General features: G+C 47.8%; 1 protein-coding gene across 1 annotated transcript in view; it reads left to right on the forward strand.

Annotated features, from left to right (window-relative positions):
- The window catches only part of LOC134207792 (echinoderm microtubule-associated protein-like CG42247), a 217,610-nt gene that overhangs the window by 185,768 nt on the left and 16,552 nt on the right, over positions 1–15,290 (forward strand). The gene's annotated exons all lie outside the window — the stretch shown is intronic.

Below are 15,290 nucleotides of genomic sequence, written 5' to 3' on the forward strand. Positions count from 1 at the left end.
ATGCATGAAGAATGTTTTTTTTTTATAGAAGTCGATTTGAAAGCGAGCGGAGGGCAATATTTGTGATGGCACATATCGCACGACCTTCCTTCTGCCAAGCTCCCGTATGAAGGGGGAGGGAAGAATATCAGTGTGGAAGCTGATATATCTAACTGGAACTTCCATCAGATATTCTTCCTCCCCTTCATGAACAGGAGCGTCCAAGTTTGGAAGATGATATTAGCGTTTCCATATCATTGTAAATCGTTTAACTTGACGTAGAAGTAACACACACGAAATCATTAATTTACTCTGTTTTTTGTTATTCATGCGTTCATTTGGTAGGCTCAAATGCTGTCGGGCGTTACGGAGCCGATTAAAAAAAAACTTTCAATACAATTTTGTAACCTAACGCTTAGATAAAAATATTAGTTTGGGGCAATCTCTACATAACATTGCGCAGGCTTCATTATCTTTCGTCTCCTTCCCACTAACCAATCTCATGAAAAATCAAAATATCAATTATATTGAAATTGGCGATTGCACTGACAACAGATATATAAATCTCGATATAACTTTAATACATTTCAGTTGACATTATGTAGAGAAGTTGACGCATAGACATAATATGGAATAGGGGATAAATTGGGCGTTTGCCACTTCAAGCTAAATAGTAACAATTCGAATAAGCAGTCTACTTGATCTTAAGTGAAGTAACCACTTGAGGCAACCTTGTAATTAAATTTAAAAAAAAAAATCCAAATTGCCATCGGCCCGAATCCATAGAAAAAAAATTATCTCTAAAAATAATCGATCCCATGTTTTTGTAAACAATATGATTTAAGCAGAAAGTCTATAAACGACCCATAAGACTGCAAAAACAATAGCCAGACTTTTGATTAATCAATTTCGAAGTTTCCTATGCAACTGATGTTATGCGTGAGTAATCAGTATTGATTGTACGTTTTGGGAAGCTTTTTGCATGCTAAAAATATTATAAACCTGTGAAACAGGGACTGAAAATCCAATGTTTTGTTTTGAACCGCTTAATATTTACATTTCTGTGATAGGTCTTTATCAAATGCTACGCGAGATTTTCTATTTTTCATGTTTCCCACGCGAATTAAGAACAAAACCGAGTTAACAAATGTCATGGAGCTTCTATATCAGTTTATAAAAATACACCCGATTCTGTTTTTACACGAATTTTTTTTTACACGGCCGTGTAAAAAAAAATGCTTCACAAAATTTTTGCAAAGCTACTCCATTTTGCATGACTTGTCGAGAAAGCATAAAAAAAATTTACACGGATTTTCGAATTTTGAACTGAAAACTTTTTTCACACGGAACGCATCCCCCGTGTAAAAAGAGAATCGGGTGTATTGTTTAATTTTTGAACATATCAGGAAAGGTAGTTTATCACTGGTAGGTGAATTTGTACCTGTAAAAATGTTCGAACCTGGATCTTCACTGCCCGCTGAGATCACACTTCGCTCTGTCCTGAATCGAGGACAGTCGAAAAACACGTGATCCGGTATGTACGATTTCCAGCCACTATGCGTTTCCGATTTTCTCTGCTGATATCATTTTCGGCAGTCACCAGTAAGCCCAAGTATACAAATTCTTCTACCACCTCGATTTCGTCACCACATATGCAAACTCGCGGTGGGTGGCTCACATTGTCTTCTCTTGAACCTCTTCCTATAATGTACTTCGTCTTCGACGTGTTGATGACTAGTTTGATCTGCTTGGCTTCCCTTTTCAGTTTGATGTAGGCTTCCTCCAGCTTCTCAAAGTTACGTGCCGTAGATATTATGTCGTCGGCGAAGCCAAATAGCTGGACGAACTTGAAAATTGTACCACTCGTGTTAATTCCTGCTCTTCTTATTACCCCTTCCAAAGCGATGTTGAATAGCAGACGCGAAAGACCTCTGCGCGTTTCGAAGGGACTCGAGCCCGTGTCAGTTTATCCGGAACTCCAAATATAATAGAAGCCTTCTTTCAAATGTCTCGGAAGCCTCCTTTTAAGAGGCCCGGAATTTGCCTTTCAAGAGTCTCGGAAGGCTCCATTCAAGAGGCTCGGGAGGGTCCTTTCAAGAGGCACGAAAATCTCCTTTCAAGAGGCTAAAAAACTTCTTTCAAGAGGCTCGGAAGCCTCCTTTCAAGAGGCTCGTAAGCCTCCTTTCAAAAGGCTCGGGAGCCTCCTTTCAAGAGGCTCGGAAGCCTCCTTTTAAGAGGCTCGGAAGCCTCCTTTCAAGAGGCTCGGAAGCCTTCTTTCAAGAGGCTCGGAAGCCTCCTTTTAAGAGACTCGGAAGCCTCCTTTCAAGAGGCTCGGAAGCACCCTTTCAAGAGGCTCGGAAGCCTCCTTTCAAGAGGCTCGGAAGCCTCCTTTCAAGAGGCTCGGAAGCCACCTTTCAAGAGGCTCGGAAGCCTCCTCTCAAGAGGCTTGGAAGCCTCCATTCAAGAGGTTAGGAAGCCTCCTTTCAAGAGGCTCGGAAGCCTCCTTTTAAGAGGCTCGGAAGCCTCCTTTCAAGAGGCTCGGAAGCCTTCTTTCAAGAGGCTCGGAAGCCTCCTTTTAAGAGACTCGGAAGCCTCCTTTCAAGAGGCTCGGAAGCCCCCTTTCAAGAGGCTCGGAAGCCTCCTTTCAAGAGGCTCGGAAGCCTCCTTTCAAGAGGTTCGGAAGCCTCTTTAAAAAAGCTCGGAAGCCTCCTTTAAAGAGGCTCGGAAGCCTCCTTTCAAGAGGCTCGGAAGCCTCCTTTCAAGAGGTTCGGAGGCCTCCTTTCAAGAGGCTCGGAAGCCTCCTTTCAAAAGGCTCGGAAGCCTCCTTTCAAGAAGCTAGGAAGCCTCCTTTCAAGAGGCTAGGAAGCTTCCTTTCAAGAGGCTCGGATGCCTCCTTTCAAGAGCCTCGGAAGCCTCCTGTCAAGAGCCTCGAAAGCCTCCTTTCAAGAGGCTCGCAACCCTCTTTAAAGAGGCTCAGAAGCCTCCTTTCAAGAGGCTAGGAAGCTTCCTTTCAAGAGGCTCGGATGCCTCCTTTCAAGAGCCTCGGAAGCCTCCTGTCAAGAGCCTTGAAAGCCTCCTTTCAAGAGGCTCAGAAGCCTCCTTTCAAGAGGCTAGGAAGCTTCCTTTCAAGAGGCTCGGAAGGCTGCTTTCCAGAGGCTTGGAAGCCTCCTTTAACGAAGGTTGGAAGCCTCCTTTCGAACGCTCAGAAGCCTCCTTTCAAAAGACTCGGAAGCCTCTTCGAAGGGCCTCTTTCAAAAGGCTCGGAAGCTTCTTCTCAAGAGGCTCGGAAGCCTCCTTCAAGAGGCTCGGAAGCCTCCTTTCAAGAGGCTCGGAAGCCTTATTTAAAGAGGCTCGGAAGCCTCCTTTAAAGTGGCTGGGAAGCCTTTTTTCAAGAAGCTAGGAAGCCTTTTTCAAGAGGCTCGGAAGCCTCCTTTCAAGAGGCCCGGAAGCCTCCTTTCGAGAGGATCGGAAGCCTTCTTTCAAGAGGCTCGGGAGCCTCCTTTGAAGAGGCTCGGAAGCCTCCTTTCAAGAGGCTCGGAAGTCTCCTCAAGAGACTCGGAAGCCTCCTTTCAAGAGGCTCGGAAGTCTCCTTTCAAGAGGCTCGGAAGTCTCCTTTCAAGAGGCTCGGTAACCTCCTTTCAAGAGGCTCGGAAGCCTTTTTCAAGAGGCTCGGAAGCCTCATTTCAAGAGGCTCGAAAGCCTCCTTTCAAGAGGTGTCGGTCTCGGAAGTCGATTCAAAAGTATAAGATTGCCAATGTCGTTCCTGTTCGCGTGACTAATGTCTAGGTTACTTCGTTCTGGCAACCAAAGTACCGGTTCTACAAGTGTCAAACCGATGTTGGTGAAGAAACCAAACATGCACTACACAGGGTTGTAAATTTTTGGCAGCACTGGATGAAGATGATGTTTTTTTATATCATGTTTTTATTTTCTTCCTGCTTTGAAATCAACCTCACATTCCCGGAGAGGCAGAAAGGTAAACAACAGAACTCACATCACCCACTGCGCCGCGAAGATGCAATTTACCACAGCAAAATGTACACATTCACCCACCAAATTGAAAAAAATCACCACGCGTTTAAATGGGCCACTCACAGTCATACGGTAAGGCGCGAACTGAGCAGCCTGTCAGAGCGACTTGTGAGTGGCTGAATGCGAAATTGAACGGTCGGTGTTGGAAATGATTTTTCGGCTGCACCCAGTCGCACTCACCACGGCGGCAATGAAGGCGACTACAGATTATACTGAGATCCATGTTTTTCACTGCATTGACTGTGAAATATTTCTACCCTGGCACTACAACATGATGCACAAATTATGGGCAAATGGAGCTTGTTGGAGAATAATTTGGCAAAAAAAATTAAATGCTTCAAATGTCTCGGAGCACCTAAAATTACATTACTTACATACTCTAAAAACCCTGATTAATCCACCTAGCGGTGATGGTGTCTTTCTCGTGCATTATAAAAATAGTATTTTGGACATTACTCTTGAGCCCATAGTCCGATCTGGCCAGTTTTCAATAGGAAACAATGGTAGAGTATTCTGCGTCGAATGCAACTTGTTGCGAGTAAATCGGTTGAGGATAAGTACTTGAAATGTGAGTGACATTTTTTTTGGGCAGGTGCGCACAGACACACATACACACACACACACACACACACACACACACACACACACACACACACACACACACACACACACACACGCACTGCTGAGTACCAGGCAGGCCAACAGGAGCTAGGATCCGGGAATAGGGTGTCCACCCAAAAATCGGAAAGTAGTGCTACTCAGGAGGAGCTACAATTCGGGAGGTCCAACCTGATGGAGGTGCGGAAGCGAGTCAACGAGCTTTATGACTTCGTGAAGGACAAGCACAATGTTCACACGAAGATCAAGCTTCTAGTGACAAGCATTAAGTCCGCCGTAAAAGCAGCCGAACACGAACAGATCGCGCTGAAAAAGAAAGCCGAAGCAGCTGAAAAGGTGCTGAAAGATGCGGCGGAGCATACAGCAGTTGAGACACAGCATGCACCCAAAAGTCCCCGAACCACTCGCACGGAAAAACGAGGAAGGGATTCGCCTGGAGAGCAGGAAGGCACAAAAAAGCAACGGAACGTGCAAGACTTTGCCAGCGTTCTGAAGGAACGTGTCAAGGATGGTGAGTGGCAGACCGTGGAAAACCAGCGGGAGAAGAGGAAGAGAAGAAGGAGATTGTAGAAAAGAGGAAGGAACAGAAGAAAAGAAAACGTCGTTCTCCTCGGGAGAGAGTTAAAGGTGATGCCCTGATCGTAGAAGCGAGCGATAAAACGTCGTACGCAGCGATCCTGAAGAAAGTGAGAGAGGACCCGGAGCTAAAAGACTTGGGTGAGAAAGTGGTGAGAACTAGGCGTACCCAGAAGGGGGAGTTGCTGTTCGAGCTGAAGAAGGATCCCACGATCAAGAGCTCGGCCTTCCGGGAGCTCATTGCCAATTCATTGGGCAGTGACGGTAACGTAAGAGCTCTAACGCAGGAAGCAGTGGTCGAGTGCAGAGACCTGGACGAGATCACGACGGAAGACGAACTGAGGGATGCACTGGTCTCACAATGCAAGCTGGGGGAAGTGCAAATGACGGTTCGACTGAGGAGAGCGTACGGTGGCACACAAGTAGCAGCGATACGACTACCAGCAGAGGCTGCCAACCAAATGGTGGAGGCGGGCAAGGTAAAAGTAGGATGGTCGGTGTGCCCGTTGAGATTCGCCCCACGAGTCACCAAGCAGATGGAGCGATGCTTCAAATGCATGGCGTTTGGCCACCAGGCGCGAAACTGCAAAGGCCCGGATAGATCCGGTCTATGTAGGAAATGTGGTGAAGAAGGACACGTTGCTAGGGACTGCACGAAGCAACCAAGATGCCTGCTCTGCAAACCGGAGGACGGAAACGACCATACGACGGGTGGCTTCCAATGCCCTGCATACAAGAAGGCGATGGCGGGCCGGGATTAATGGAGATCATCCAGTTGAATCTCAATCATTGCGACACCGCACAGCAACTGTTGTGGCAGTCGACAACAGAAGCAATGTGTGACGTGGCAATTATTGCTGAACCGTATCGGATCCCTCCTGACAACGGCAACTGGGTGGCGGATTCATCGGGGATTGCAGCTATCCAAGTGATGGGCAAATTCCCTATTCAAGAAGTGGTAGACAGCTCAAGCGAAGGTTTCGTTATCTCCAAAATCAACGGGATCTTCGTGTGTAGCTGCTACGCACCCCAAGATGGACTTTGGAGCAGTATAACCGGATGCTGAACTCACTCACGGAGAAGCTGATCGGCCGAAAACCGGTAATCATAGGAGGCGACTTCAACGCTTGGGCAGTGGAGTGGGGAAGCAGGCTGACTAACCCCAGAGGTTACAGTTTGCTGGAGTCGTTGGCAAAGCTGGACGTCAGGCTGTGCAACGAAGGTACCGTTAGTACATTTCGCAGAGATGGCAGGGAGTCCATAATCGACGTCACGTTCTGCAGTCCATCGCTGGTGATGAACATGAACTGGAGAGATGGTAAGGACTATACACATAGTGATCACAAGGCTATCCGGTATAGTGTTGGGACACGAATGCCGACGGTACGACGAGAGATTAGAATTAGTGGGCGAAAATGGAAGGCGAAGAACTTCGACAAAGATCTTTTATCGAAGCACTCCGAGCGGACAGCGGCGCTACAAATCTCGATGCAGACGAGCTGACAGAAACTCTTGCGAGGGCATGCGATGCGACGATGCCAAGGAGACTGGAGCCAAGGAAAAGCCGGCGGCTAAATTACTGGTGGAACGATACTCTTGCTAGCCTTCGTGCTGCGTGTCTCAGAGCCAGAAGACACTTTCAGAGAGCAAGGTCTGAAACAGTCAGAGAGGAGCGTAAGATAATCTTCCGTGAAGCTAAATCGGCCTTCAAACGGGAGATTAAAGTCAGCCAATCCAACTGCTTCAAGGAGTTGTGCCGAAAAGCTGACGCTGATCCTTGGGGCAACGCTTATCGGGTCGTAACAGCGAGGATCAGGGGTCCAGCGACGCCAGCGGAAATGTGTCCGGACAAGCTGAAGATCATCGTTGATGGTCTCTTCCCGCAGCATGATTCTACGATGTGGCCACCTACACCGTACGTAGATGAAGACGGAGTAACCATTGCAGGTATGCAAGTCTCCAACGACGAGCTGTCATCAGTGGCGAAAGGTCTGAAGATGAAGAAAGCTCCGGGTCCGGATGGAATTCCAAACGTGGCTCTAAAACTGCGATACTGGCGTTTGTTTATGATGGTGCTGCAGAAATGCCTAGCGGATGGTAACTTTCCGGATAGGTGGAAGATCCAGAAACTAGTGCTGCTGCCGAAACCAGGGAAACCGCCGGGGAATCCAGCATCGTATAGGCCCATATGCCTGCTGGATACACTGGGGAAGCTTCTGGAAAGGATTATCCTTAATCGGCTGACGCAGTTCACTGAAGGCGAGACCGGCTTATCGGAAATGCAGTTTGGATTCCGAAAAGGCAGATCGACGGTGGACGCAATCAGGACGGTCATTGAAGTTTCAGAGAAAGCGGCCAAGAAGAAGAGGCGCGGCAATCGATTCTGCGCTGTAGTAACGATTGACGTCAAAAACGCTTTTAACAGTGCCAGCTGGGAGGCTATCGCCGCAGCGCTGCACGGTATGCGGGTTCCTGACTACTTGTGTAGAATCATTGAAAGTTACTTCCAGAACCGGATCCTGGTTTACGAAACGAATTCGGGGCAGAAGTCGATTAGGGTAACGGCAGGTGTTCCGCAAGGTTCCATTCTAGGCCCGACGCTGTGGAACATTATGTATAACGGAGTTCTAAAACTGAAGTTGCCCAAAGGCGTGAAGATTTTCGGATTCGCGGATGATGTCGTTCTAACGATAACCGGAGAGTCGCTGGAAGAGGTAGAAATGCTGGTGGCGGAGAAGACCGACGCAGTTGAAAACTGGATGAATGGAGTCAAACTGCAGCTTGCTCGCCACAAAACAGAAGTGATGCTGGTTAGCAACTGCCGCGAGATCCAGCGGATCCAGCTTACCATAGGAGGGCACAACATACCGTCCGTGCGGGCTTTGAGGCATCTAGGAGTGATGATCGACGACCGGTTGAATTTCAACACCCATGTAGACTATTCCTGCGAAAAGGCATCTAAAATGGTCAGTGCGTTTGCAAGGATCATGCCGAACGTGGGTGGTCCTAAAAGCAGCAGTAGGCGTCTTCTGGCAGCAGTAGCATCCTCGATACTGAGGTACGGAGCTCCAGCCTGGGGAGCTGCGCTCAAGACGAAACGTAACCGCAGAAAGTTGAACAGCGTGTTTCGCCTAATGGCCGTTCGAGTCGCGAGTGCGTACCGAACCATTTCCTCGGAGGCAGTTTGCGTTATCGCAGGGATGATTCCAATCTGCATAACCCTAGCAGAGGATATCGAGTGTTACCAACGGAGAGATACCAGAAATGTGAGGAAGACGGTGAAACTGGACTCTATGGTGAAGTGGCAGCAGGAGTGGGACAATGCGGATAATGGAAGGTGGACCCACCGGCTCATCCCCAATGTGTCGACGTGGGTGTATAGGGAGCATGGAGAGGTGAACTTTTACCTCACACAGTTCCTTTCCGGACATGGCTGTTTCCGTCACTATCTGCATCGGTGTGGCCATGCGTCATCGCCATCCTGCCCGGCGTGTATCAACATAGAGGAGACTCCAGAACACGTGGTATTCGATTGCCCAAGGTTTGCGGAAGTACGTAGAGGAATGCCTGCCCTACGGGCGGACAACATCGCAGAGCGAATGTGTCGCGATGAGGGTACGTGGAATGCAGTAAGCAGAGTCGTGACGCAAATACTGTCAGAGCTGCAGCGTCAATGGAGAAGGGACCAGCAAATAAGCGTCGGTTTGGAGCGAAATCCATCACAGTGAGCAGTGTTTGGTTTCGGGTCGTCGGGGCGCCAGCGAACCGGAAGTCTTCTGCCAACCGGAATCGTTGGACCGACCTCGGCACTTGAATTGCCAACCTGCTGAAGAAAGAAGAAAGAAGAAGGAAGTGCTTCGGGTATGTAGGGCACCGCCAGTGCGGACGTCATCCACCACCGGAACTGTCGGACCACCTCTGCAACCCGAAGACGAAGACGGCGCAATGCGCGAAAGCGTCCCCTGCGATAGCCGCCGGTAGTCGGGGCACCATCAGTGCGGAAGTTTCCTTCACCGGAACTGGTGGACCACCCTTGACGCCGGGGGAAGTCAGGAGGATTCGAGTGAGGAGATTTGAGGCACGACCGCCGAAGCATCGAGATAACGTAGCAGTGGATCTCAGCAAGCCAGTCGGCCAACTAGCCTAAGCTTGGGGCCGGAATTTTAGAAGAAGTGCATGAGCACAGCCCCCCCCCCGAAGTAGTCGCAGCATCCCGTGGTCCCGGGGGGATCGAGGCAAGGAGGATAAGGGACCCGGTTTATCCGGGAGGCACATTTTTAGCAGGTCGGGAGGAGCCCATCCCTGTTCGCCTTCGAGCATAGTGTGGATGCTCAAGGTGTCTGTCGCGCAGATTTTTGATGGCCTTTAACGCTTGTAAAAAAAAAACACACACACACACACGCACGCACCAACGCGTCACGGGACTAGGCCGAGTAGAACGTGACGCGTTGGTAGACGCTATGCTCTACCCGGAATCTCTGGATCGACTTCGGCACTCGGACCGGTCACTCGCTGAAGTAAGAAAGGCCTCCAGTCCTGCGCTGATCTGAAAAACACCAGAAACCACTTTTAAGGTAAAAAATATTCAACAAGTCTTACACAGAAGCGAGTCGTCGGTTCCGAGGGAAATTCCAACGTCGGGGAACTCCCTGTCGGAGTAGAATAGATCTGCCGCCGGGGATCATCCGAGTAGCCGAGTAGTAGTAGTAGAAAAAGTGCAGCAAAAAGTCAAGAAAACTTCCCAGCCTAACCGCTTAATGTTAGCAAAAGTACCGTTCGGGAGAGTTTCCGCTACCGGAAGCTTCTAGTCGGAGTAGGCTAGATCCACCGCCGGGGACTATGCCGAGTAGTTCGTGACGCGTCGAATAATCGGCTTTGGGTAGTCGAAGCGCCAGTGAACCGGACGTTATGCTCCACCCGGAATCTCTGGACCGACTTTGGCACCCAACCGGTTTCCCGGTGAAGTGAGAAAGTGCCTCGGACTATCTAGGTGAGACATTAGTGTTGGACACGCAATAAACTTCCACGGGTCGTCGGTTTTCGGGGAAGCTCTCGCCGCCGGGGAACTTCCCGTCGGAGTAGGATAGATTCGCCGCCGGGGACTATCTGAGTAGGCTGCGAGCACGTCGAGAGCTAAATGGCTCAAAGATGCAGTGGTGCTGAATGGCATGAGGAAGAGAGACAGTGAGCGTCAAAGATTGAAAGACGCGCAAACCGAATAAAAAATGAGATTCGATGAGATGAGAAAATGTAGCGAACTAGCTATGCTTGCTGAGGCTGAACACGTGAAGTGCATGAGCACAGCCCCCCTCCGAAGTATTGACATCCAGTAAGTCCCGGGGGAAACAGGGCATGTGAAGAGAGGGCAACTCAAGTAGCCTTCTGTTATTTGGGCCTTCTGCCGACCGCGCCAACCCCACTCCCTGAGTGATAATTTCAGGTGTCTGTAAGCAGATTTGCCTTCATCCCCCTAAAAAAAACACACACACACACACACATAAGGGGCAGCAGGGACTTTGTCCAAGGGCTTGACGACCCCTCCACATGGCCACTGCGAGTTAGACCGGGACCATCGTCTCTAACCCCTAATCCCAAGGCGTCAAGCGACCCGTGCCGTGGGGATGCATGGCCAGGGGGGTGAAATAATAAGCTAGGCCTTTAACGGAGCCTGTGGGGTACCTGGGCACTCTCCACAGTAATTGTCCCTTGCCTCTTTTCCCGAGCAACTCATGGGACCAGAATGGAAAACCAAGTAAATTCTTCAATTAGTGGTAGTAGTGTAGGCGACAACCCCTTCGCAAGAGGTGGGTTGTTCAGGTCTCCGCCTAGGAGGCCAGAGGCAATAGTCGGCAGCTCAGTGCGCAGCGCCAGCGTGGGTCACTTAACCTTTCTCTCGGCTAAAAAAACGCCGGTAGAGGTTATTGACGGCCCATGGTTTGTGGAGGCGATGAACCGCAAACGCGATGGGCTTTCGGCCTTCGAGGTGGCGACGGATCAGCTGGACGTCATCATCGACTTTGCGTCATCGAAGCATAATATCAGTAAGGACCTCAAGAGGAGCTTGGAGAAACTTCGAAAGTCGATGCTGGAAGCCAAGCTGGAGAGGGCGGTCGGGACGGCCAAGTGTAAACCTGTGAAATCCGTGGAGTCGAGGTCTACCCAGACTGAGGCCCAAGGATTCGCGGACTCGGCCAAAGTCGAATCGACCGAAGGCGTGCCAGCGAAGACGGTGGTACCAAAGTCTACCCAGACTGAGGCTCAAGTATTTGCGGGTACGTCGGGGGTGACTGCTCCAACGGAGCAGACACAAAAACGGGGGAAACAGTCTCCAGGGGATGAGCTCCCTGGGGGCCGCTCCAAAACGCGGAGGGTTACTACCCCGAACAAGGGTATTGGGGCTGGGAAGCTGAACCCCGGCCAGGTACCTCCAAAACCGGGGGAAGAAGGACCTGGAAAGGTCCGTCCACCCAGGAAAGACGGTGGTAAGGGGTTACGGCAGAGCTCTCAGCCGCACCAGACCAGGGAAATAGAGGGGGATGACGCCTTCTGGACCCTGGTTAAGTACAAGAGGAAACCAAAGACGTCAAGGGCCGAAAATAAGGCCCAGGCTAATGAGGGTAGCAAGAAGTCTAGGGTAGGCGCCAATCGCTCCAGGGGCGATGCCCTAGTCATCACGGCGGACGAGGCTAAGTACTCGGACGTCTTGAAGGCGATGAGGAGTGACGTCAAGCTCGATGAACTCGGCGCCGACGTACGTCGAATAAGACGTACCCGGATGGGCGAGATGATCCTCGAGCTGAAGCGGGGCGTCTCGCAAAAGGGCACCGCCTACAAGAAGTTGGCGGAGGAAGTCCTAGGTGAGACGGTCAAGGTGAGGGCACTCACGACGGAGGTGAATCTAAGGGTTATAGACCTGGACAAGATCACCGAAGTCGAAGAGCTCGTCACGGCACTGCGGCGGCAGTGTGAAGTGGAGACGCCCACCGCAGCCGTTCGGCTACGGAAAGGTCCGGCAGGGACGCAGGTAGCATTGGTTCGGCTATCTGCAGCGGACGCTTCCAAGGTAGTCATGTTAGGGAGCGTCAAGGTGGGAAGGTCGGTATGCCCTGTGGGCATATACGAGCAACCCGAAGTTTGCTTCAAGTGCCTGGAACCGGGGCACAAGCAATGGGACTGCAAAGGCCCTGACAGAAGCAATCTCTGCCGACGCTGCGGATTGGAGGGACATAAGGCACAATGCTGCACGAACCCTCCCAATTGTTTGATTTGTTCCAGCAAAGCTGTGAACAGCAAGCACCCCATGGGGGGTTCGATGTGCCCGGCGTTTAAGCGTGCTGCAAAATCACAGTGCAGGTAACGCAGCGGGCTTGCTCGGCCTCGCCCGAGTGTTTGGTGTGCGCAGGTTTAAAGGAAACGGCGGAACACGTGTTGTTCGTGTGCTCACGTTTTCTCGCAATGCGTGACCACATGCTTGCCACATGTGGTCTGGACACTACCCCGGACAACCTAGTTCGGAGGATGTGTAAAGATGAAGTTGGCTGGAACACCGTTTTAACGGCTATCGCCCAAATCGTCTCGGAGCTACACAGAAGGTGGCGCGTGGACTCAAGGATGGCTAGTTCAGGCGCAAATAAGAGGTGGTCCAAGAGATCGGAGTCGGCTTCATGGGTCATACCGGTGGTCATGCTCTGTGGTCGAACTCGATCCTTTTATCGAACAAGTGGCCGCGCGAAGAACAACATGGTATTTATATGCTTACAGAAATTACAAAACAAATGCTTAATTGAGTCAATAGCGTAACAAATAACATTGAATTTCGTCATTCTATTTGTATTGAACATCATTTTTTTTATATGATATGTCACGCTTTTCAGACAGATCCAAGGAACTTCCAGTAATCTTTTTGAATTTCTAGTCCGTTATGGATTATTGCTTATGGATTACATACAAAAATATAAGAATGCGCATGACTTTGCAAGGTTATATCCATATTCCAAGAAAATAAATAAAAAAAACAGAACAGCTTTTCAAAAAAATTAAGCCGCTGGACTTTTTAGGTTAGAATAATGTATTTTTAAATATTGTACATTCTCTTTCTATGATATGAAAGAGGCACTCACCCATAGTTTTGCCATGGGCTTTGGGAAGCCACGCTACGGCTCTGCTCCAACATAAAATGAGCGAAAACAAAGCGAAGTTTATTATCTGCATCTTGTAATGTAAATGAAATAGTTTGATGGACATGCCATCAAAATTCTCCATAAGCAAGTTCGTCTATCTCATCATAGGGTAAATGATGTATCTTGGACAAGCGCAGGACATTCATTAGAAAATATATCGAGATTGAATAGTATAAAACGATTGAAAACCACTAGGTTCATCCAAATACATAACCTATGATTAGTCTTGTGTCTCCATTGCCCAATTTTTGAGTAAATTACGTTTACTAGGTGTAAACTGTGATATACTGCGAACTGAAATATTTTCTTTTTGGACATCAAATATATAATTTCGACATGGAAAATGCATATATTTTGGACAGAGTCATTTTCTCCTAATTTAAAATTGGCCACCTACAGATCTCAATGGTATGACTTACCTATACGTATCCACATTTATTTAAATGCATTTATTTGCTTAACTGACATAGATTAAACCAGAAATTTACATTGTTTCGCAATCTTATCGATATCATTGAAAACAGCCTGAAAGTTGGCAATTAATGGTTCATCCATGTACTGTACATGAGGTGACCAATAAATGTCTGATGCATAAAAACATAACTTCATTTTGGTCACTCCTTTTTCATCCGTCTCAAGTTCATGTTAAGCGATTGGAATATGTTAGTATCTCAATTACAATCAAACTTTGGCCGCAGGACCTCAAGATTGCCGTTTGAACCAATTTAAACGTGTTTCTGTTGCATGTTACGAAGAGTCTTATAATGCATGTTCTCCTGCATACTGGCATCCAGCAAGCACTTTGGTAGAAAGCTTTACATTTTAGATAATTTTAAAGATAAATAATAGTTGATTTGTGAATTCTCATCAGGAGCCGCTAGAGTTGAGGTAAAAGTATGCAATGATCATACTTTCGATAAAAATTTTCCTACACATTATCTAAAATTGATCGAAGAAGCTCAGGCTTGTCCAAAATATGTACATGTCCAAAATATATCATTTACCCTAGTTTGTCGAGCTATGCTATGCGATAACATGGAATTTAATTTTATTTCTGCAGTAACAATGCAAATGCAAAAAATTTGCAATAATAATATAATAATGCAAAAATGATTGTTTTGCAATAATGATTGCATTTATGATTATAAAAACGGAAGCTACCAGTTAAAACTACGACGAACGTCGACGGCGTTGATTGTTGAACCACCAATAGACGCATCAGGTTAGATAAACTAATATACAAAAGTAAGCATATGCGGTACATATTTCGAAAAATTTCGTTTCAGGTGGTTCGAAACGAAATTCCACGGAATTTCGCGGAATTTGAGCATGACGAAATCTGATTTCTTGATTTCGTTTCGTTTCGTAAAGTTACAAAAATTTCGCTAAAAAACTAGCTTCTTTATATTATCAAAAAATTTGGCTGCGCCGCTGAACAAAATCGTAAAGTTGTTTTCAAAACTTTAAGTTAGGTATACAAATTTTTCTATTAACGCTTACTACAAAACCCCATTCTTAGTCGCCAAATACGTATGTAGTTTTCTTCTATAAAACGTTTACAAGATTCAAATTTATATTTTGTTATATTTTTTTACTATTTGCACAATATGAATGCGGAATCGATCGTGGGACGGCAGCTAGTCCGGGAGAACGCGAAGTGGAAAAAATCTACCTCGCGTAGCAGAAATTTGTTTAACCAGTGCAGTGTGCAATCGATCGTGTTGATGCTGATCACGCCAGCTAGTGTGGGAGAACGCGAAATGATAAAACTAATGTCTGCATCGAAGAATCTTTTGAGGGGGCAACAACATAAAATTTGGATAATTTTGAGGATTTTCAAAACATTCTTTAACAAATCTGAGGAGTTTTTTTATTTTTTTCATTTTTATATTTATTTTTTATTAT

This window comes from Armigeres subalbatus, chromosome 1 (genome assembly GCF_024139115.2).
Source record: "Armigeres subalbatus isolate Guangzhou_Male chromosome 1, GZ_Asu_2, whole genome shotgun sequence".
NCBI lineage: Eukaryota > Metazoa > Arthropoda > Insecta > Diptera > Culicidae > Armigeres > Armigeres subalbatus.